Genomic DNA, 22,268 nt, shown 5'->3' with positions numbered 1-22,268 from the left:
ATGCCTCCTTAGTTCCCGTTCCTAGAAGTTATGTGCCACCACACAGTAGTTATGCCTCCTTAGTTCCCGTTCCTAGAAGTTATGTGCCACCACACAGTAGTTATGCCTCCTTAGTTCCCGTTCCTAGAAGTTATGTGCCACCACACAGTAGTTACACTGCCTTAGTGCCTGCTCCCAATAATTATGTGCCACCACACAGTAGTTATGCCCCCTTAGTGCCAGCTCCCAGTAGCTATGTGCCACCACACAGTAGTTATGCCCCCTTAGTGCCAGCTCCCAGTAGCTATGTGCCACCACACAGTAGTTATGCCCCCTTAGTGCCAGCTCCCAGTAGCTATGTGCCACTACACAGTAGTTATGCCCCCTTAGTGACAGCTCCCAGTAGCTATGTGCCACCACACAGTAGTTATGCCCCCTTAGTGCCAGCTCCCAGTAGCTATGTGCCACTACACAGTAGTTATGCCCCCTTAGTGCCAGCTCCCAGTAGCTATGTGCCACCACACAGTAGTTATGCCCTCTTAGTGCCAGCTCCCAGTAGCTATGTGCCACTACACAGTAGTTATGCCCCCTTAGTGCCCACTCCATGTAGCTATGTGCCACCACACAGTAGTTACGCCGCTTTAGTGCCCGCTCCCAGTAGTTATGTGCCCCCTCCCATTAGTTATGCCCCCTTAGTGCCCGAACCAAGTAGCTATGTGCCACCACACAGTAGTTATGCCCCCTTAGTGCCCGCTCCCAGTAGTTATGAGCTCTTGGCTATATTCACATCTCCAGTAACCTGATCTGGCAGAGACCAGCCTACCGGAGTTCACCGGATCCGGCATTGCACGATACTGCTGTTCACCGCCAGACTCCATGGACTTTAACGGGAAGCAGCCACTTTCCAGCATGAGTGCCAGGTTTCGGCCAGACAAACCCAGTGGCATGCGGTCTGCAGATGAGTCGGGCAGTGATGGCACACAGGAGGTTCAGTGACGGAAGGTAAACAGGATGGGAACCGTCGGCTCTGCTTCCCCCTGCTTTACTAGAAGAAGCTTCTGCCGGCGCTGACCCGAGGCCATCATGTGTGCTGTTCTCCTCCTGCTTATGGGTATAAAAAATATGTAAAAAAAAAATCTCAAACTGCATCCAAACTGCTCAGTGTGAATCCGTCGAGCGGTTCACCACTTGTTTTCCACCTGGGCTATTCCAGTTGAATAACTAAGCACTGTATTCGGACGTGTCCATCGCTCAATCACACTGCGATGGCGCAGAACCCGGACGAGAAGAACGAGTATATCCAGTTCTTATTTCTAGTTGTTTCTGAAACGCCGTCCCGTCTGCAGCGCTGCCCATTCACATCAGTCCGGTCCGCGATTGACCGGTCTACTGACTGCTATGTATAGCCGCACGATATTTCTGGGGTATTTTTGCGCCCAGGTTTTTGCCCGTAAGTGTTATAGCAAGTCAGTCAGTGCGCTTTCAAGACCCTTTAACACAGACAGATGATCAGGGTGGGCAATACCGATTGTGAACCTATCACCTGCCCACATAGAAGTCCCTTAAAGGGGTTCTCTGCAATTTTTAAATTGATGGCTTTTAAGATAGGTCATCAATATCCGATCTGCGGGGGTCTGACTCCCCTGTCCTGCAGTACCAGCTTCCTCCACTACACAGAAGATGGAGCTGTGTACTTTTGTTGCTACTGAAATAAAGCGGATTGGTGAGAGGGCTGGGAGTCCCTGATGACTATCCTAAGGCTTAGCCATCGGTATAAAAGTCCTTTAAAGTGTATCGCCACCTTTAGTAGGCAAGGAAGCGCCGAGCGGGGAGCGTGGCCCTAGAGACTGGGAGTGAAGCAAGGGCAGCGGTTAGGGACTTGTGTATCCGTCCCCACACAGCTCACATGAAGCTTACATCATCTCCACCACTGAGGCAGGCCATGGAGATGATGACACACTGTGCTTCTACCGCCATCTGGATTCTAAGTGACAGGAAACTTTATTAACCTGTCATTATTATTATTTTAGCCCACTAGTGTACATCACTTTTATAATGCACTGATCTTGGGTACCTAGCTGTGGCGTACAGTCTGGCAGGCCTAGGTGCCTATTTTATACCCCCAGCTGCCATGACAATGCATCTTGCAATTGCGTTCACAAGGGCGGGCGATGGTGACAGAGGGAGTCGGCACCCCCTGTCTAATTCAAAAGGAAATCCCAGCAGTCGTCAATTGTGAATAAGGATATTCTTTTTATTCAGTCATAATAGTATGTCTTATGACGCGTTTTGGCTATAGCAGCCTTCATCAACAAAGGTGACATACAAGTGTTCAGTACCATCTTATATAGCAGGTATACAGGTGATGCACTGGTGACGTCAGACGCAGCTGAGATTGCACCAATCAGCAGCTTGGCTTCACAGTGTGCAACTGCAAATCACGAAACACAAAACCTGACGATTCAGTGAATAATTCAAACAAGTGAACAGAATTTTTCTCTCTCAAATAGATGAGGATGGCGTATAAATAATATAAAATAATAGAATACAATAAGAATCAGTGATCGAAACCAAAAATCCTAAGCGCATGACTTCATAATCACGATTCAAACCTCTAGGTTGTAAGGTGTCTAAGGTGCGGATCCAGTAAGCTTCTCTCCGCAAAAGGAGTTTTTTAATGTCACCACCTCTCCTAGGTCTCTTGATCTGTTCTAAAACCTGAAACCTCAATTGTGATATTGTGTGTCCACATTTATCAAAATGATAAGGTAATGGTAACAATACATTTTTCGTTCTAAGGCCCCTTTCACACGGGCGAGTATTCCGCGCGGATGCGATGCGTGAGGTGAACGCATTGCACCCGCACTGAATACCGACCCATTCATTTCTATGGGGCTGTTCAGATGAGCGGTGATTTTCACGCATCACTTGTTCGTTGCGTGAAAATCTCAGCATGCTCTATATTCTGCGTTTTTCACGCAGGCCCCATAGAAGCGAATGGGGTTGCGTGAAAATCGCAAGCATCCGCAACCAAGTGCGGATGCGGTGCGATTTTCACCCACGGTTGCTAGGAGACGATCGGGATGGAGACCCGATCATTATTATTTCCCCCCTCGCCTATGACAGCACCCATGGATAGCATCCGCCCCCTTCCTCAGGACAGGAAACAGGAAGCACAGCCTCTTCAAAAGGGATGTACAACCCCCAACATGCCAGTTCTGTTTCCTGTCCTAAGGGACAGGGTGGATGCACAGCATGAAGAGACAGAGCTGCGGGAGCACCTTGGTTTTGTTACCCGTGGGAGGAGGGCCTACCCGAGCGGCGTAAGCCTTCCTCGGAAGCCGCTGCTGAAGCCTGGACCTCTGGACTCCCCCTCGTTCCGGTCACTCCCCCGTCGGGGCCGCCCTGTGTGTCTCCAGCACGGCGAACCGCTGCGGCCGTGCTGTATGTTCGGCTGCGGTCTGGTGTTCGCGACGCCATCACTTCCGGGTAGGTCAGGCCGGCACTGACGTCATTAGTTGGCGCCGGATCCTGGCCTCCCGATTCTGCAGAGGGAGGAGGCGTGGCCTTGGGCCGGAAGAGGAGGGTGCCGGTACGCGCCCGGCAAGTTCAAATCCAGCCAGCTCTCACTGCAGGCTGGTGTTTTTTGGCCTGCAGTGACCTCCATAGACGAAAGCCAGTGGCAGAAAATGGAGCCCACACAGCGCGCAGAACCCATTGAAACCACCAACGAATCCTTGGTACCGGTGGGGGTAAGAGGGGTGAATGCCCTGCTTTTTTCATTTATTTCAGATCTTGATGGGAGTCTTTGTTTATTTTATGTGTTTAGACTTCCAAAGAGAAAAGGGGGTCAAGGTCCAAGGAGCGGGGCTGTGCTATTTGCAAAGGAAAGCTACCGTCCGGTTGGGGTAAGCCTGCGTGGGAAAATTGTTGGAGGATGAGGCCCCCTCTCTCTTATCAAGCCTAAAAAAGATTATCAAGGATGAGGTTAAAGAATCAGTGAAGAAGTCCTTGAGTAATCTACTTGAAGATCGCCCTTGCACTTCCACTGCTGTCTCTAATCCCGCTTCAAGTGATCAGGAGTTGTTATCGGGATTAGAGGAGGAGGGAGAACTTCCGTCCTCGGATCACTCCCAGGATGAGCAACTGGCAGGGAGACCTCTGTTCCTTCCAGAGAACATTAATTCCCTAGTCGGGATCGTCAGGGCAACTATGGGGCTTGACGATCAGGCAGAACCCCAGTCCATGAGAGATTCCATGTTTGAGGGCTTAGGGCCTAGGACGCTGAAGTGTTTTGATGTACATGAAAACATAACTTCGGTAATTAAGAGTGAATGGAGTAGGCCAGATAGAAATTTTTTTTGTGCCGTCTGCCTTAAAAAGGAAGTATCCCTTCGAAGACAAAGCCTCAGCTGACTGGGATAGAGCCCCGAAGCTAGATGCTCCGGTAGAGAAAATCTCTAAGAGAGCAGCACTCCCGTTTGAAGACTCGGGTACTCTGAAGGATCCAATGGACAGAAGAGCCGAGGTCTATTTAAAGAAGAACTGGGAGGCGACAGCTGGCTCATTCAGGCCCGCTATAGCCGCCACTTCTGTTGCTAGGTCTTTAAAGGTTTGGATGAAAGAGATGGAAGAGCAAATAAAGATGGGAGCGCCCGTGGAACAATTGCTCTCGTCATTTCCAACTCTGTATAGTGCCATCGACTTTTTAGCAGATGCCTCAGTGGACTCCCTGAAGCTGTCAGCGAGAGCCGCAGCTCTTTCAAATTCCGCCCGCAGAGCGATTTGGTTAAAGGACTGGAAGGGAGATGCAGGTTCAAAGGCGAAATTGTGTGCTATTCCCTGTCAGGGGGAATTTCTCTTCGGGCCCACGTTGGACGATCTGCTGGAAAAGGCTTCTGACAGAAAGAAGGGTTTCCCTTCTATGCATCAGCAGCCTCCTAAAAAGCCCTTTCGTTCTCAGACATCCAGATTTAACTTCAAGAGAAGAGAAACTCCCAGACAGTCTGGTAATGCGGCTAGAAGGAACAAGGGGTTTCTTTTTTCAGGTGGAGAGGCCTCTAAAAAACCTCCGCAATGACGCCAGACCCCCGGTTGGAGGTCGTCTCTCCCTCTTCGCAGAGCAGTGGCGGAAGATCTCGAACAGCCCTTGGATTCTTTCAATCATTTCAGAGGGCTATTGCCTGAACTTCCTAAGAACTCCTCCAGAGAGATTCGTTTTGACGGACTATCGCTCCAGCCCAGAGAAGCTAGAAGCATTAAGTCTGGAGATTTCGGATTTACTGAAGAAAAGGGTCCTGCAGGAGGTCCCAGCTCAAGAGAGGGAGACGGGATACTATTCAACGCTTTTCCTTGTAAAGAAGCCAAATGGCACCTTCCGTACTATAATAAATCTGAGGCTGCTCAACAAATACCTGGTGTACGAGAGGTTTCGTATGGAGACTATCAGTTCCATAATCCCAAATTTATTTCCAGGCTGCTACATGGCGACCCTGGATCTCAGGGACGCTTATTACCACGTTCCAATCCATCCCAGTCACCAGAGGTATCTAAGAGTAGCAGTTCAGTTCCCGGACAGACTCCTACATGTACAGTTTCGGGCCCTGCCGTTTGAGTTGTCTCAGGCACCCAGGCTTTTCACAAAGATTGTAGCAGAGATGATGGCTCATCTGAGGGAGAAGGATCTGATTGTCATTCCCTATCTAGACGATTTCCTCCTTCTCTCTCGAGAACCAGGTCAATTAATCGATCAGATTTCCTGGTTCAGGGAGGTGCTGGTGAAGTTGGGTTGGGAGTTAAATCTCCAGAAATCCAATCTTGTGCCAAGCCAGATATGCACCTTTCTGGGGCTACTCCTCGACTCCCAGAAACAAACGTGTTTTCTTCCAACACGGAAAATTTCTCTGCTAGTCTCCAGGGTTCAGGACATTGTAGCCCGCCACTCCATCTCTTTAACCCCTTAAGGACCGGGCTCATTTTCACCTTAAGGACCAGGCCATTTTTTGCAAATCTGACCAGTGTCACTTTAAGTGCTAATAACTTTAAAACGCTTTGACTTATCCAGGCCGTTCTGAGATTGTTTTTTCGTCACATATTGTACTTCATGACACTGGTAAAATGAAGTCAAAAAAATTTTTTTTTTTGCACAAAAAAATACCTAATTTACCAAAAATTTGAAAAAAATTAGCAAATTTCAAAGTTTCAGTTTCTCTACTTCTGTAATACATAGTAATACCCCAAAAAATTGTGATGACTTTACATTCCCCATATGTCTACTTCATGTTTGAATTGTTTTGGGAATGATATTTTATTTTTTGGGGACGTTACAAGGCTTAGAAGTTTAGAAGCAAATCTTGAAATTTTTCAGAAATTTACAAAAACTCAATTTTTAGCGACCAGTTCAGGTCTGAAGTCACTTTGCGAGGCTTACATAATAGAAACCACCCAAAAATGACCCCATCTAAGAAACTACACCCCTCAAGGTATTCAAAACTGATTTTGCATACATTGTTAACCCTTTAGGTGTTGCACAAGAGTTATTGGCAAATGGGGAGGAAATTTGAGAATTTCATATTTTTGTCAAATTTTTCATTTTAACCCATTTTTTCCACTAACAAAGCAAGGGTTAACAGCCAAAAAAGATTGTATCTTTATTGCCCTGACTCTGCCGTTTACAGAAACACCCAATATGTGGCCGTAAACTACTGTACGGCCACACAGCGGGGCGTAGAGTGAAAGGTGCGCCGTTTGGTTTTTGGAAGGCCGATTTTTATGGACTGGTTTTTTGACACCATGTCCCATTTGAAGCCCCCTGATGCACCCCTAGAGGAGAAACTCCCTAAAAGTGACCCCATCTAAGAAACTACACCCCTCAAGGTATTCAAAACTGATTTTACATACGTCGTTAACCCTTTAGGTGTTGCACAAGAGTTATTGGCAAATGGGGATGAAATTTGAGAATTTCATTTTTTTGCCTAATTTTCAATTTTAACCCATTTTTTCCACTAACAAAGCAAGGGTTAACAGCCAAACAAGACTGTATCTTTATTGCCCTGACTCTGCCGTTTACAGAAACACCCAATATGTGGCCGTAAACTACTGTACGGGCACACAGCGGGGCGTAGAGTGAAAGGTGCGCGGTTTGGTTTTTGGAAGCCAGATTTTGCTGGACTGGTTTTTTGACACCATGTCCCATTTGAAGCCCCCCTGATGCACCCCTAGATTAGAAATTCCATAAAAGTGACCCCATCTAAGAAACTACACCCCTCAAGCTATTCAAAACTGATTTTACAAACTTTGTTAACCCTTTAGGTGTTGCACAAGATTTAATGGAAAATAGAGACACAATTTCAAAATTTCACATTTTTGGCAGATTTTCCATTTTAATATTTTTTTTCCAGTTACAAAGCAAGGGTTAACAGCCAAACAAAACTCATTATTTATGGCCCTGATTCTGTAGTTTACAGAAACACCCCATATGTGGTCGTAAACCGCTGTACGGGCACACGGCAGGGCGCAGAAGGAAAGGAATGCCATACGGTTTTTGGAAGGCAGGTTTTGCTGGACTGTTTTTTTTGACACCATGTCCCATTTGAAGCCCCCCTGATGCACCCCTACAGTAGAAACTCCAAAAAAGTGACTCCATTTTAGAAACTACGGGATAGGGTGGCAGTTTTGTTGGTACTAGTTTAGGGTACATATGATTTTTGGTTGCTCTATATTACACTTTTTGTGCAGTAAGGTAACAAGAAATAGCTTTTTTGGCACGTTTTTTTTTTTGTTATTTACAACATTCATCTGACAGGTTAGATCATGTGGTATTTTTATAGAGCAGGTTGTTACGGACGCGGCGATACCTAATATGTATACATTTTTTTTTATTTATGTAAGTTTTATACAATAACTTCATTTTTAAAACCAAAAAAATGTTTTAGTGTCTCCATATTCTAAGAGCCATAGTTTTTTCAGTTTTTGGGCGATTATCTTGAGTAGGGTCTCATTTTTTGCGGGATGAGATGACGGTTTGATTGGCACTATTTTGGGGTGCATATGACTTTTTGATCGCTTGCTATTACACTTTTTGTGACGTAAGATGGCAAAAAATGGCTTTTTTTACACTGTTTTTATTTTTATTTTTTTACGGTGGTCATCTGAGGGGTTAGGTCATGTGATATTTTTATAGAGCCGGTCGATACGGACGCGGCGATACCCAATATGTATACTTTTTTTTTATTTATGTAAGTTTTACAGAATGAGTTCATTTTTGAAAAAAAAAAAATCATGTTTTAGTGTCTCCATAGTCTAAGAGCCATAGTTTTTTCAGCTTTTGGGCGATTATCTTGAGTAGGGTCTCATTTTTTGCGGGATGAGATGACGGTTTGATTGGTACTATTTTGGCGTACATGCGACTTTTTTGATCACTTTTATTACCTTTTTTGGGAAGTAAGGTGGGCAAAATTTCAATTTTCTCATAGTTTTTATTTTTTTATTTTTATGGCGTTCACCGTGCGGGGAAAGTAACATGACCATTTTATAGATCAGGTCGTTACGGACGCGGCGATACCTAATATGTGTAGTTTATTTTTTTTTTTTTTATTTTTATTCAGTGATAAATGTTTTTTTTTTTAATCTTAACTTTTTTCACTTTTTTTTACATTTTTGTGACCCAGACCCACTTGGTTCTTGAAGATCCAGTGGGTCTGGTGTCTGTATAATACAGTACAGAACAATATATATTGTTCTATACTGTATTTTACTTACACTGAACAGATCTATGCTTTTAGCACAGATCTGTTCAGCACCATGGACAGCAGGACGCCTGAGCAGGCGTCCTGTTGCCATGGGAACCCTCCCCGTCTGCTCAGAACTTCGCAGACGGGGAAGGGTAAGCACGGGGCTGAGGGGGGCTCTCTGGGGGCTCTCTCCCTCTCCATCGGGGGGCTGCAAAGGCACAGCAGCCCCCCGATGGAGAGGGAGTGAGCTCCCTGACCGATGACAGTTAACTTTTTCCATACAGCGGTCCGTACGGACCGCGGTATGGAAAGGGTTAAACGGCTGACATCTTCACAGATGTCAGCCGTTTATACCAGGGTGCCAGCAATGTGCTGGCACCCTGGTACAACCACTAGAAGCCAACGATCGTTCATGGGGAGGCGGGCGGGGGATCGCGATCCCGCCTGCCGCACCGCCCGCCTCCCGCAACGCCCCCACCGCCTGCGACACCCCCCCCGCACCACCCTCCGGCATAAAATCGTGCAGGGGTGCAGGGGGGGGGTGAAAAATATTTATTTTAGCCACTCTAAAGTTTCTGATCCCCGCGGTCAGGGACCGCAGCGATCAGAAACTGCAAAAAGCGCAGCAAACCGCAGGTCTGAATTGACCTGCGGTTTGCTGCGATCGCCGATACGGGGGGGTCAAATGACCCCCCCCTGCATTGTTACGGGATGCCGGCTGAATGATTTCAGCCGAAATCCCGTTCCAATTAACCCCTGGGGCGCCGGAATACAGATTTTAAGTCAGGACGTACCGGTACGTCCTGGGTCCTTAAGGACTCGGGAAATAGGGCGTACCGGTACGTCCTAGGTCCTTAAGGGGTTAAGAGAAGCTATGTCAGTTCTAGGCCTAATGACGGCCGCAATCCCGGGGGTGGAATGGGCCCACTTCCACTCGAGGTCACTTCAATTGCAGATCCTGGGGGTTTGGGACAAAGATCCCCAATCCTTGGATTCTCTCTTTTTCCTTTCAACCCAAACGTTAAACGATCTAGAATGGTGGACGGTGCCTTCCAACCTTCAAAAAGGAGTCCCTTGGTCAAGGAAGGATCCCCTTACTCTGACTACAGATGCAAGCCCTTGGGGTTGGGGAGCTCACACAGATTCTCTACTTCTGCAGGGACAGTGGAATCAGGAGATAGTTCCCAAATCTCACAATTTCAAGGAGCTTCTAGCGATCCTCATGGCCTTGAAGAGGAGCCTCCACCTCTTAAAAGGCAGAAATATTTTGGTCTACTCAGACAACATGACGGCAGTAGCTCATATCAATCGTCAGGGGGGGACCAGATCTCCAGACCTAATGTCTCTCACCAAAGAGATTTTCGAGCTAGCAGAGGGTTTCCTTCCATCAATCAGAGCAGTACACTTAAAGGGAAAGGAGAATGTGACGGCGGATTTTCTGAGCAGGCATTGTGTTCGACAGGGGGAATGGTCCCTGAATCAACAGGTCTTCAGCGACATTGTGGCTCTTTGGGGTCTCCCAGTGGTAGATCTCTTTGCCACAAGGGGAAACAGAAAAGTGAAAAGTTTCTTCTCTCTGTCCCCATTAGAGCGGCCCACGGCGGTGGACGCATTGGCCCAATCATGGAGAGTAGGCCTCCTGTACGCCTTTCCTCCTATAAAACTACTCCCAAGAGTCCTGAGGAAGATTCGGGAGGAGAAGGCCCTAGTAATTACTATAGCCCCCTTTTGGCCCAGGAGGGTCTGGTTTTCCTGGCTAAGGAGGATGTCAGTAGCGGATCCCTGGGTACTTCCTGTCTTCCCGGGGCTACTAGTGCAGGGGCCGATACTTCATCCAGAGTTAGAGAGCCTGCACTTGACAGCCTGGCTGTTGAGAGGCGGATCCTAGAGATGAAGGGTCTCTCTGGGGAAGTGATAAACACCCTTTTGTCCAGTAGGAAAGCTGTTACTTCTAAGATCTATTTGAGGGTTTGGAGGGCCTTCCTTAGATTTGCAGATAAGCCAGTTAATGTCTTGGAGCCCCCCGAGTTGCCTCTAGTCCTTAGCTTCCTCCAGGAGGGCTGGAATAAAAAACTGAGGCCTAGTACTTTGAAGGTTCATATCTCTGCCTTAAGTGCTCTCTTTGAGTATAAGTTAGCAGACCACCCCTGGATTAAAAGATTTGTAATTGCAATGTCTAAACTTGCTCCCGTCCAGAAGTCTAGAGTTCCCCCCTGGGATCTAAATCTAGTCTTGTCTGCCTTAACCAGGGATCCCTTTGAGCCTATTAAGGATATCTCAATAAAGATCCTAACCTATAAATTAGTTTTTTTGCTAGCCATTACTTCAGCTAGAAGAGTGAGTGAGATATCGGCCTTCTCAATCGAGAGACCATATCTTAATATTTTAGAAGATAGGGTTATTTTATCTCCTGACCCTGCCTTCCTTCCAATGGTTTCATCATCCTTTCACCGGTCTCAAGATTTTTACCTTCCTTCTGTTCCTCACCCAAGAATCAGAAGGAAAGGGAATTCCATTGCCTCGAGGTTAGAAGGTGTCTAATTCAATACCTTTCTGCCACTCAGGACTGGAGGTCGTCCTCTAAACTTGTGGTTTCTTTTCAGGGACAGAAGTAGGGCTCCCCTGCTTCCTCTCAGTCCATTGCCAGATATATAAAAAAAGCCATTTATCTTGCATATTCCTCTAAAGGGGTTCCTCCTCCTGCCGGGTTTGGAGCACACTCAACAAGAGCGGTGTCTACATCCTGGGCAGAAAGAGCTTCCGCTTCTATTGACCAGATTTGCAGAGCTGCTACGTGGAGTTCTTCTCATACCTTCTTTAAGCACTATAGACTGCAGCTTCCTTCACAGGGAGGTTTAGGGTTTGGGCGTAAAGTCCTCCAAGCAGTTGTCCCACCCTAGATAATCTCGCCTAGATATCCATGGGTGCTGTCATAGGCGAGGGGGGAAATATAGGATTACACTTACCGGTAATCATTTTTCCTTGAGCCTATGACAGCACCCGCCTAATTCCCTCCCAAAAAAAAATAAAATATATATATATTTATATATTATAGAGAGAGATATACGTGTGTGTTTACATATACTTCTATGTACACACGGATATAAGCATTTGTTCTGTTGTAGATTTGTTGTGGTGTAGTCTGGTTTTTGTCTCCTTAGTTCTTGGAATAGGACTGGCATGTTGGGGGTTGTACCTCCCTTTTGAAGAGGCTGTGCTTCCTGTTTCCTGTCCTGAGGAAGGGGGCGGATGCTATCCATGGGTGCTGTCATAGGCTCAAGGAAAAATGATTACCGGTAAGTGTAATCCTATATTTTTCCTTATAACATGGTTATAAGGGAAAATAATAGCATTCTGAATACAGAATGCATAGTACAATAGGGCTGGAGGGGTTAAAAAATAAATAAATAACTCACCTTAGTCCACTTGATCGCGATGCCCGGCATCTCCTTCTGTCTCCTTTGTTGAACAGGACCTGTGGTGAGCATTATTTACAGGTAAAGGACCTTTGGTAACGTCACTCCGGTCGTCACATCATGATCTTTTACCATGGTGATGGATCATGTGATGATCGGAGTGACGTCATCAAAGGTCCTTGACCTGTAATGGACGCTCACCACAGGTCCTGTTCAGCAAAGGAGACAGAAGGAAATGCCGGGCATCGCGATCAAGTGGATTAAGGTGAGTTAAATTATTTATTTTATTTTTTTAACCCCTCCAGCGCTATTTTACTATGCAGTCTGTATGCAGAATGCTATTATTTTCCCTTATAACCATGTTATAAGGGGAAATAATACAATCTACAGAACACCGATCCCAAGCCCGTTCGGGTTTGGGTACCAAACATGCGCGATTTTTCTCACGCGCGTGCAAAACGCAGTACAATGTTTTGCACTCGCGCGGAAAAATCGCGGGTGTTCCCGTAACGCACCCGCACATTTTCCCGCAACGCCCGTGTGAAAGAGGCCTAATTGAGGACTTCTGTTTCCCTATCCTATCCCTAACCGCCTGTATGGTTTCACCTATGTAGGCTAAACCACAAGGCTATTTTATCATGTAGAGGACATTGGTTGATTCACATGTAAAAAAAAAAAAAGCCCCTGGCTTTAAATGCTTGTCCCGTGTGTGGATGATAAAACTCTGTGCCCTTGATAATATTGTAACATTGGAAACAGTGGAGACAGGGGAATGTGCCCCTCTTCACTGCTCCCAATCTGCTCTGTCTCATAATAGTTCTAGGACTACCCAAGTCGGCCACCGCTCCCATTCATTTCTATGGGGCCGACGGAAATAGCCAAGCCAGCGCTTGGCTATTTTTGTCGGCGCTCCATAGAAATGAATAGAGGGCGGCAGATAGGGACCCGCACCTGTCAGACAATGGGGGCATATCTTACAGGGGTTATCCTGTAATTTATATTGATGACCTATCCCGACACCCGGGACCCCCACCGATCAGCTGTTAGAAGAGGCTAGCACTCCGTGAGCACCGCGGCCTCTTCCTAGGCCATTTGATGTAACCGTACATCGGTCACATGGCCTGGTTGCAGCTCAGCCCCATTGAAGTGAAGGGGGCTGAGCTGCTGTACCATGTACGGCGCTGTGCTCGAACCGCCGCGGCAGCTCCCTGTAACAGCTGATTGGCTGGGGTGTCGGGAATCGGACCCTGCCGATGTGATAATCTACTTATCGGGATTACCCCTTTACGTCAGTGCCACGCGGTGTTAGAGCGGCCTGTTTGGGGTCTGTTCAGCTCCTGAATTAATGCTGCAGGAGCTGACTAGACTCGGCACAGACTGCACCGCTCCACACCGGAAAAAGTCTCATGCTAAGAAATTAGCGTGCGACTCTTTGCAAAGCATAGTAATGCTGCCTTGTACAGGTTTCTATGACGCCCGAACGTTAATGCAACCTCAGGTCAGTATTATTTATTTCTCATTGCTTCTTTAAAGGGGTTGTCGTGTGGCATTTATCACGTAGAGAAAGTTAAAGAGGACCTTTCACCGATCCTGACATTGTGAACTAAGTATACAGACATGTAGAGCGGCGCCAAGGGATCCCCCTGCACTTACTATCATCCCTGGGCGCCGCTCCGTTCTCCCGTTATTTCCTCCGGTATGTTCGGGGACTTGGTTATAGTAGGCGGGTTCTGCTGGGCGTCTCCTTCTCCTAGGCTGTAGCGCTGGCCAATCGCAGCGCAGAGCTCACAGTTTTTTTCTCCCAGGCTGTGAGCTCTGCGATGCGATTGGCCAGAACTACAGCCTAGGAGAAGGAGATGCCCAGCAGAACCCGCCTACTATAACCAAGTCCCCGAACATACCGGAGGACATAACGGGAGAACGGAGCGGCGCCCAGGGATAATAGTAAGTGCAGTGAGATCCCCGGGCGCCGCTCTACATGTCTGTATACTTAGTTCACAATGTCAGGATCGGTGAAAGGTCCTCTTTAATACAAGGCACTTACTAATGTATTGCGATTATCCATATTGTCTCCTTTGCTGGCTGGATTCATTTTTCTATCACATTATACACTGCTCGTATCCATGGTTACGACCACCCCGCAATCCAGCATAGGTGGCCATGCCTGCACACTATAGAAAAAAGGACTGCTCTCTCTGGTGGCCGGGACCATAGGAGGGCACATACGCACGGCCACCTCTGTTGTATAACAGGGTGGTCATAACCATGGAAATGAGCTGTGTATAATGCCATGGAAAAATGAATCCAACCGGCAAAGAAAGCAATATGGATAATAACAATACATTGTTTTAACTGCATCTACATGATAAATGCCATTTGCTGAAGTGAGACAACCCCTTTAACGCCATCCTGTCCACAGCACCGTACCAGTCACATCATTGCCCGTCACCATAGGGGCTCCCAGTTTATTTTCCCTATCTCAGACCTGCACACTGAGTCAATTTCATAGGAAGCCAAATAACCTATAAATGTCTTCAGATGAGTGGGAGGAAGCCAGAGAACCAGTACGTGACTGTAAGCAGGTCACATAAGTGGTGGTTTTAGTCAGCAGATCTACTTGGAATCCCCGATATTGCCTCCTAACAAGTCACTGATATCTGAGGTTGCTTTGATGTTTACCTGGCAGACCTTGTGTCTGATAAGCGGTGCCAGGAGAGACTGACCACCTATTTTTGTTCCCCGTTGAAATAAGTCAGCTGTCTGATGTGCTGGCTAATTTCTGTGAATACAGGCTGATTTTCTCATCATCTGAAGGCCACCAGTGGTCCTCTAACCTATGGCTTCCAGCGGTGACACTACAGCGGCCATCATGCTCTTATCGCTCCCTGGTGGCTTCCGAGACTCATATTAGCAGCAGATCGGTGGTGGCTATGTGTATTGCCCTTTATTGGGCATTGAGGTTATTCCCGTCACTCTAAGGGCCCATTCACACGGCCGTGTTGCCGACTGCAAACCGTGGGTCCACAAAACACGTGCATCGGCTGTGTGAACTACGCATAACGGTGCAGACCCATTGACTTGAATGAGTCCACGATACGCAAAGTGCGGTGAAAGATAGGACTTTGCACGGATCGGAAGACTTTCCGTGAGCTTCTGGGTCTGTGTCTCCGCGCCGCAAAAGATAGGGCATGTCCTATCTTTCGCTGTATCTTGTTCAAGTCAGTGGGTCCTCATCATGATGCAGAGTTCCCATGACTGGTGCCCGTGTTTTTCAGACCGCAACCGGGCAATAGCGGCAACACGATTATGTGAATGGGGCGTAACAGATGGGAATATCCTCTTAAATCCATTTAGGCTGCATTCACCCAATGGTGAAAAATAACAGCCATTCAAAAAAAGATAAACTGTCCATTTTTTTGGGCCATTGCGCGTCCATTTCCAGCGCGTCTAACGCTTGTTACTTCTGGTTTTTATCTTTTTTTAAGAACTGTGTTCTTGTAGCAGTCAGATATTATTCATTCGCTCCCTTGCACCCCCACGTTACACACAGCAGTGCCGCCATAGTTTCTTTTTTCTCATTATGCTCACATATTATTCACCGTTCCTCAAGGTTTTTTTTCATTTTACATAAGCCCCAGCTCTCTTCCACATATTAAAAGATCTTGGAGAACCCCTTTAAGGATTTGTTGTTCCTGTATATTTTCTAAATGGCGGTTGAAAATCGTCAAGTTGATAGTCAGTGGAGTCCGTCTGGACGTGTATATAGGGACTTTTGTTATTAACAGGCAATGTGAACAGCCCCATAGACTTCTCTGTTTCTGAAAATGACTGACACTTGGTTTTCACTATTGTGTGAATAATGCCTAACTTCTTCTCTGCTTTGTAGTTCTCCACTTCTCCATTTCTTGTCCACCTGCCTCAGTATGGTATGAAGTGTTCTTCTTATGACTTCCATTCTAGACTTTGCTGGTCAGAGATCTTTGACTTTTCACTTTTGCATCACATGGCAGCCACAGTCATGGCATGTCCCCACCACAACCTCGTTTGCCCCCCAGAGACCCAGCCTCATAGGCCCTCCATGAATCCAGCCTGTGCTTTGTGCAAGGCTTCTTCTCTTTTCATCTAATGTCTGTCACCCCTGCGTATTGGCTGCAATGTCAGCTACAGTATCTCACAAAAGTCGGGACACCCCTCACATTTTTGTCAATATTTTATTATATTTTCATGGGACACTTTGATACAATGTGAAGTCGTCAGTGGACAGCTTGTACAGTGTGAATTTGGTGTGCCCTGAAAATAACTCAAAACACAGCCATTAATGTCTAAACCGCTGAGTACACCCCTGTGACAATGGCCAAATTGTGCCTAACGTGTCAATATTTTGTGTGGCCTCCATTATTTTCCAGCGCTGCCTTAAAGTGGACCTTTCATGTTTTTATTTTATTTTGGATAAATACCTTTTACTTGCAGGGTAATGCTGCCACCCTGCCTGATTTTTTTTTGGGGATTTTTTTTTGGGGATTTTTTTTAATATCGCTCCTGCGCCCCGCGGTTTTCGTGCTCAGTATGCTAATACTGAGCATCGGTACAGGGTGGAGGAGACGCCAGGGTTTCTCAATGGGCATCTCCTCCCTGGCTGTAGCTCGATCCAATCACAGCGGGAGAAGGAGACGCCCATTGAGAAACCCTGGTGCCTCCTCCTCCCTGTACCGATGCTCAGTATTAATATACTGAGTGGGAAAAATACAGGGGGGCACAGGAGCGATATTTTAAAAGATAAGGCAGGGTGGCAGCATCAGTGGGGGGGGGGGGTACCCTCCCCCTCAAGTAAAGGTATTTATCTCAATTAATACAAAACTATGAAAGGTCCTCTTTAACTCTCTTGGGCATGGAGTTCACTAGAGCTTCACAGGTTGCCACTGGAATCCTCTTCCACTCCTCCATGACGATGTTATCACGGAGCTGGTGGATGTTAGAGACCGTGCGCTCCTCCACCTTCCAGCACCTTTACCCTCAGTTTCTTTGGCAAGGCAGTGGTCATCTTGGAGGTGTGTTTGGGGTCATTATCATGTTGGAATATTGCCCTTCGGCCCAGTTTCCAAAGGGAGGGGATCATGCTCTGCTTCAGTATGTCACAGTACATATGAGAACACACCAAATGTACACCGTTATCCAAGCTGTACACTGACGACTTTACATTGCATCAAAGTGTCAGATTACAAAAATGTGAGGGGTGTACTGACTTTTGTGAGATACTGTACATCTAATGCTGCCTTTCTGCTTCCTAACTTCCATTCTATCTACCGGTACGTCCTGTGGACACAGATAATGCAGTGGGAACGGACATCTGGCATAAAAAGATGCTTGACTACCCATGTTTAAAGGGGTTGTCCCATCTTGGATATTGGGGGCATATCACTAGGATATGCCCACAATGTCTGATAGGTGTGGGTCCAACGTCTGGGACCTGCACCTGTCCTTGGATCGGAGCCCGCAAAGTGACAGAGGGTGCAGTGCGCATGCAGACCCGCTCTCCATAATAATCCTTATTTCGATAGCGCCAACATATTCCACATCGCTTTACATTCAGTGGGTTCGTGTATAAACAGAGTCCTAAATAACATAGCATCAAACACGTCGGCAATTAAAACAAGAGGAGCGAGGGCCCTGCTCACAAGAGCTTACAATCTATGAGGAGACAGGGGTGACACAAAAGGCAACAAGTGCTTGTTTGATGCAGTGGTCCGGCCATCTTAACACAATAGGGGAGTAGATCTAAGGCCGCATGAGCCGTCACCAGCCGATATCTCGAGCGCTTCTCAGTGCATGGGGTATGGATGTCTGCTGATGGATCAGGTTCAGAAGAATGATGATGGGGGGGTGAATGGAGAAGAATTGGATTAGGCTATGTTTAGGACATTCCAGAGAACTGGAGCAGCTCAGGAGAAGTCTTCGAAGGTTCGGATTATGGTGGATTTCAGCCGTAAGTCTTTAGCTGAACGGAAAGCACAGGTAGGGTGGTAGATAGAAATGAGGGAAGAGATGTAGGGGGTGCAGCACTGTGGAGAGCTTTGTGGTTGAGAATGAGAAGTTTAAATTGAATCTAGTTCTGTATGGGCATTTCTGTGGGAGTGCCGAGTGGCGTGCGCTCGATGAAGTGATCATGACCGACAGCGTTTGTGATGTTATCACATCATCTCGTGAGACACGGTGCAAGAGGTCGCCCCCCTCATAGGCAGGTCGGATGTCTGAGGCAAGATACTCATCTCGCCTCATGGCAGAAGTGGGTCTGCCACCAGTGAACATGCATAGTCAAGTATAAAAGTACTGGTGACCTGTAATTGAGCTTAGAGATGAAGCACCAACTGGGATTAATGATTATACTTGACCATGCACGTTAACATTAAAGGGGACTTGCCATAGGGTAAGTCATTCATAGCCCTTATACAATTCAACTGAATGGGATGGGCTGTTGCAGGGTGGATTTGATTTAAATCACTAGTCAGTAAGGCTTGATTTAAAGGGAACCTGTCACCAGGATTTTGTGCATAGAGCTGGGGACATGGGCTGCTAGATGGCCGCTAGCACATCTGCAATACCCAGTCCCCATAGCTCTGTGTGCTTTTATTGTGTTAAAAAACCTTTTTGATCAATATGCAAATGAACCTGTTATGTGTCCTGTGTCCGGAAAGGAGCCCAGCACCGCCCCGCGTCCTCCGAATCTCCTCCTTGCTGGCTGACGTCACAGAGTTGGAGCGCCGAAATCTTGCGATGCGCGAGCTAGCGCATGCGCAGTGTCGGCATCATGTTCATTCCCTGTGCTGGCATCAGCACAGGGAACAAACTGCGCATGCGCTAGCTCGCACATCACGAGATTTTGGCGCTCCAACTCTGTGACGTCAGCCAGCAAGGAGGAGATTCGGAGGACGCGGGGCGGTGCTGGGCTCCTTTCCGCTGGACTCATCTCCGGACACAGGACACATAACAGGTTCATTTGCATATTGATCAAAACGTTTTTTTAACAGAATAAAAGCACACAGAGCTATGGGGACTGGGTATTGCGGATGTGCTAGCCGCCATCTAGCAGCCCATGTCCTCAGCTCTATACCCAAAATCCTGGTGACAGGTTCCCTTTAAATCATAGTTTTCTACATAAAGACTAATTCTTGCTGGTATAACTTATAATATGCAAGTAGATGAAGATTTTTAGAATAACTACTTTTCATATTAGTTTGATTAGGTTGATTCTGCATTCATAGGTTTGTAGAAGTTAGGATTAAGGTCTTTTTCTCCACTCTGTTCATGTTATAACATTTTTGCTGTGAAGAAGAGGCATGTGATCTCTGCTGAGTCAAATTCAGTTTTGAGAACTGCAAAAGTAAACCAAGCATCTGTGATAATATCTTGTAGGCAGAGAAACTGCCCAATAATCTTACAAAAACCTCTGGAAGAGCATGACATTGTGAATAGATTAATGGAATTTATTTACCCCAAAAATTAAACATATACAGCCTTATTCTACATAATTAAAAAACAAATTTTTATTTCATGATGGAATAACCTTTGGATGGTAATATATTTTCCTCAAAAAGCATTTTATATCTTAAAAAAAATCCGATATAAATCCCAAAAATCTGATTTAAATAAAAAAAATCTTTTTAATGATTTTTAAAAAAAAAATCATAGATTTTTCTCCACCCTGGGCTGTTGTAAGTACACTGCGCGCCTCTGCAAAGGAGACGACCCACAGCGGAAACTTCAAGTAGTTGATCGACCGGGTGTCGGGAGTAAGACCCTCACCAGAGGATAGGTTATCGGTATTGTAGCGCTGCACAGCCCCTCTAAGTTATAGAGTACGCTTATTCTGTGAATCAATATCATATCAGTGGGGCTCCGACTCCCGGCACCCCAAAATCAGTTAAGGGCAATCCACAGCATTGAACACCATTTGGTGGATGTAGTCAGAAGCAGAAAGCTCCGTCCCCTGTGTTGTGGCCACGCTGGGGTACTGCGGCTCAGCTTCCATTCAAGTGAATTTATTGCTGTTTATTTTTTAGGACAGGCTGATCCCAAACTGCATATTGCAGTCAACAAAAAAAAAAACACTAGTGCAGATGCAGACTAATACCGGCATACTGTGACCAGATGTCACCCCATACTATGTCTGAATAATACCACCACGCCATGACTGAATAATGCCGGTCAGTGGATTGTCAAGTCTTTTATTATTTGCTTACGAGAATAGAAACATAGAATGTGTCGGCAGATAAGAACCATTCGGCCCATCTAGTCTGCCCAATATACTGAATACTATGGCCCTATCTTATATAAAGGATGGCCTTATGTCTATCCCATGCATGCTTAACCCCTTAAGCACCGGGCTCATTTTCACCTTAAGGACCAGGCCATTTTTTGCAAATCTGACCAGTGTCACTTTATGTGGTGATAACTTTAAAAGGCTTTTACTTATCCAGGCCATTCTACTTTCAATTTTTCTACTTCTATAATACATAGTAATACCTCCAAAAATAGTTAATAATTTACATTCCCCATATGTCTACTTCATGTTTGGATCATTTTGGGAATGCCATTTTATTTTTTGGGGAAGTTACAAGGCTTAGAAGTTTAGAAGCAAATATTGAAATTTTTCAGAAATTTTCCAAAACCCACTTTTTAAGGACCAGTTCAGGTCTGAAGTCACTTTGTGAGGCTTACATAATAGAAACCACCCAGCCCTCAAGGTATTCAAAACTCATTTTACAAGCTTTGTTAACCCTTTAGGTGTTCCACAAGAGTTAATGGCAAATGAAGATAAAATTTCAGAATTTCAATTTTTGGGCACATTTTCAATTTTAATCAATTTTTTCCAGTAACAAAGCAAGGGTTAACAGCCAAACAAAACTCAATATCTATGGCTCTGATTCTGTAGTTTACAGAAACACCCCATATGTGGTCGTAAACTGCTGTACGGGCACACGGCAGGGCACAGAAGGAAGGGAACGCCATATGGTTTTTGGAAGGCAGATTTTGCTGGACTGGTTTATTTACACCATGTCCCATTTGAAGCCCTACAGTAGAAACTAGGGATCGACCGATTATCGGTTTTACCGATATTATCGGCCGATATTCAGGATTTTGACCGTTATCGGTATCGGCATCTATTTTGCCGATATTCCGATAACGTATGTGGAACACAGAACGCGCTGCTCTCAGCGCTCTCTGTGTTCCCTCCGCAGCACAGGGGAGAAGGAAGCAGTGTCTCCCTCCCCCTGTGCTGCTGCTGCCGCTGCCGCCAATGACAGGAGAGAAGACAAGAGGAGGGGAGGGGCTGTGGCCACCGCTCCACCAATGAAGATGAGTCTTTCATTAATTCATATACAGGAGGCGGGAGCTGGCTGCAGAATCACATAGCCGGCTCCCGACCTCTATGAGCTGTAGCTGCGGTCCGCGGTAGTTAACCCCTTAGGTGCCGCGGATCGCAGCTAACGCTCATAGAGGTCGGGAGCCGGCAATGTGATTCTGCAGCCAGCTCCCGCCTCCTGTATATGAATGAGAGACTTATCTTCATTGGTGGCGCAGTGCGCCCCCCCCGAGCCCCCCAGTATTAATCATTGGTGGCGCAGTGCGCCCCCCATCCCAATAGTAAAAACATTGGTGGCGCAGTGCGCCCCCGCACCCAGTATTAATCATTGGTGGCAGTGGCCACAGGATCCCCTCTCCCCTGCTCCTCCGATCGGAGCCCCAGCAGTGTAATCCTGGGGCTCCGATCGGTTACCATGGCAGCCAGGACGCTACTGAAGCCCTGGCTGCCATGTTCAGCTCCATGCTGCTGTGTGCACAAAGCACAGAGCAGCAGGGACAGTGTGAGATCCTATTCACCCTGATAGAGATCTATCAGGGTGAATAGGACAAGGGTTCTAGTCCCTAAGGGGGCTAAAAGTTAGTAAAAAAAACAAAACACAAAAATATTAAGTATAAATGAAAAAGATTTACAAAAAAAATAAATAAATACACGTTAACAATAAACATATTAATTTTCAGCAGAATGTGTAGGAAAAATTTTTTTTCTCAAAAATGAAAATTCCCAGAATATCGGTATAAATTATCGGCTATCTGCCTGAAAATTCACAAATTATCGGTA

The 22,268-nt window shown here is 46.3% G+C and overlaps 1 protein-coding gene across 6 annotated transcripts in view; it reads left to right on the top strand.

Annotated features, from left to right (window-relative positions):
• TGOLN2 (trans-golgi network protein 2) overlaps positions 1-22,268 on the top strand; it is a 51,502-nt gene that overhangs the window by 883 nt on the left and 28,351 nt on the right. The window lies entirely within an intron of this gene.

The sequence above is a fragment of the Bufo bufo genome, chromosome 1 (genome assembly GCF_905171765.1).
Source record: "Bufo bufo chromosome 1, aBufBuf1.1, whole genome shotgun sequence".
Taxonomy (NCBI): Eukaryota; Metazoa; Chordata; class Amphibia; order Anura; family Bufonidae; genus Bufo; species Bufo bufo.
The sequence above is the reverse complement of the archived record's forward strand: the minus strand, read 5'-3'. Positions and strand labels throughout refer to the sequence as shown.